Genomic DNA, 3,050 nt, shown 5'->3' on the forward strand with positions numbered 1-3,050 from the left:
AGAAAGAAAGAAAGAGAGAGAGAAAGAGAGAAGGAAGGAAGGAAAGAAAGATAATGGAAAACTCATTAGCTAATTTAATTGAATAACATTTTTGAAGCACTTCATAAAAAGGAGAGAAATCTGATTTTTGTTAAATTCTGACTTTTGTTACAACAGGATATCAAATTATCTGACTCTAAAAGGGGAATTATCCAAATTCATGGGGCAAACTATCTGTGATATTACTTCAAGTGGTCATGTTTTACCTCTAACATTAAGGGGTATTTCTTGAAGAATAACTGCTGGGAAACCGAACTAAGAGAATTGTCGCTGCCATACTTTACTTGTAATTTTTTCATAGTCATCTGGTTAGCTGTTATGAAACCAAAATCCTGGGCAAGATATAGCTGAAATTGATACAGCAGGATTTTAAAGCAAACATATATATGATCAAATATTGTATATATCTGATACATGGCAATGACACATACATGTACAATGTACAAAATGTGATTAAATTTGCATGTATGCATAATTTTTCAAGAGTCAAATCGTCCACTATCCCACTATCCATCCCACTAAGTTATTTCTATGCATATGGAGTTATTTCCTTTGCAGCAGAAAAGGACTTGGAAGGGGAATGATGGCAAGAGCGAAAAGGGTGTTGGTCTTACCTGATATGCCTCTTCTCATTAGGTGGAACCATCATTCAGGATGGATGTCCTCATCCCTCAGAGTGAGGACAGAGTCTGTTCTTTTCCTTTTTTGGCTGGATCTGCCCAGTTTTGGCTGGATCTGCCCAGTTTCGGCAAGACCGAAGAAAAACAGACTCGATGCAGCTACTGATTCGAGGCTGCTCCCCAAAAACAAAGCAGGAAAACTAGAGGCAGATGTTGTAGTTCAAATTCAAAGGTCAGAAATTTCAATTTCCCAAATCAAGGGGAAAAAAATACAAACAAACAACAAAAAACTGAAGGCCAGCACTCCCTTAAGCTGGTCCAGGTACAAAAAATGGTAGGAATTCCTTAGAGGAGGCTCCTCCTCCTCCCTCCGAGGGTGGGGCTGAATGATGGCTCCACCTGATGAGAAAACACATATCAGGTAAGACCACCACCCCTTCCTCATCGTGGGTGAAGTCATCATTCAGAATGGGATGTGCCAACGCTGCACAGTCCCTCCAGGTGGGCTCATTTGAATTCAATCATTGAGACTCCTCGTGAACCCTTTGTAGTACCCTATAGCCCAAAGCTGTGTCAGCTGACGCAAACTTATCTATTTATTTATTTATTTATTTATTTATTTATTTATTTATTTATTTATTTATTTATTTATTTATTTATTTATTTATTTATTTATTTATTTATTTATTTATTACATTTGTATGCCGCCCCTCTCCGAATACTCGGGGCGGCTAACAACAATATAAAAAGACAATGTAAACAAATCTAATATTAAAAACAATCTAAAAAACCTCAATTTAAAGAACCACTCATACATACAAACATACCATTTATAAATTCTATAAGCCTAGGGGTAAAGGAATGTCTCAATTCCCCCATGCCTGACGACAGAGGTGGGTTTTAAGGAACTTGCGAAAGGCAAGGAGGGTGGGGGCAACTCTGATATATGGGGGGAGCTGGTTCCAGATGGTCGGGGCCGCCACAGAGAAGGCTCTTCTCCTGGGTCCCGCCAAACGACATTGCTTAGTCGACGTTACCCAGAGAAGGCCCACTCTGTGGGACCTAACCGGTTGCTGGGATTCATGCGGCAGAAGGCGGTCCTGGAGATAATCTGGTCCGATGCCATGAAGGACTTTATAGGTCATAACCAACACTTTGAATTGTGACCGGAAATTGACCGGCAACCAATGCAGACTGCGGAGTGTTGGTGTAACATGGGCATACCTCGGGAAGCCCATGATTGCTCTCGCAGCTGCATTCTGCACGATCTGAAGTTTCCGAACACTTTTCAAAGGTAGCCCCATGTAGAGAGCATTACAGTAGTCGAACCTCGAGGTGATGAGGGCATGAGTGACTGTGAGCAGTGAGTCCCGGTCCAGATAGGGCCGCAACTGGTGCACCATGCGACCCTGGGCAAACGTCCCCCTCGCCACAGCTGAAAGATGTTTCTCTAATGTGAGATGAGGATCGAGGAAGATGCCCAAGTTGCGGACCCTCTCTGAGGGGGGTCAATAATCCAACACCAGGGTTATGGACGGACAGATGGAATTGTCCTTGGGAGGCAGAACCCACAGCCACTCCGTCTTATCAGGGTTGAGTTTGAGTCTGTTGACACCCATCCAGGCCCCAACAGCCTCCAGGCACCGGCACATCACTTCTATCTTGTAGTGACAGATGAACTGGGATGATGAAGTCCACAATGGGAAAAAAAAATCAATGCGGGCCAATAAATACATGTTAATATTAAGATAATAGATGATTTTTTTCCCTTCTTCTGCTGAGTTTTATTTCTGTTCAGTCAGCAGCTCAATCTATCACTTTTCTTTCGTTTCCATTTTAAGAAAAATAAGTACCGATGTTCATTCTTATAAAAATTTGTGCGATGCAGGAAGGGGGTTATATCTCGTTGCATGCGCGTGCATGCACAGACACATATACACACCACAATACATACACCAGGAAACCTTTTAAAAGACATTTTGCCTCAGAGCACACATTTCTAAATGGACTGAATGATAAAACAGCGAGTTTTATTTGCCTCTTGAGGCATTTTTCTTAGCTAACAGCATCAGTGTGAAAAATAGGTGGAATCACTGCATTCTCATCCTGGGACTAATTGAATAGATACAGATCAAATCTATTTTCTTTGAAAGGCCAGGTGAAGTTATTCTCCAGAGGTTCTGCAACCATGCCCTACTGCCTTCTGATTCTGTTGTTATCCTTTTTGGGTTACTTATTTATCTTCATTTGTCCTCTCAAAAAAAAACCCAATTGAAGTACAAAATACAAATGCAAAACATCCTCCTCTCCCTCCACCACTCTGTCACCCTCCCTCTCACCTAATGGAATTGGTAGGGATCTATCATTTATGCATATACTCAATCTCCGATG

The sequence above is a fragment of the Erythrolamprus reginae genome, chromosome 5 (assembly GCF_031021105.1).
Source record: "Erythrolamprus reginae isolate rEryReg1 chromosome 5, rEryReg1.hap1, whole genome shotgun sequence".
NCBI lineage: Eukaryota > Metazoa > Chordata > Lepidosauria > Squamata > Dipsadidae > Erythrolamprus > Erythrolamprus reginae.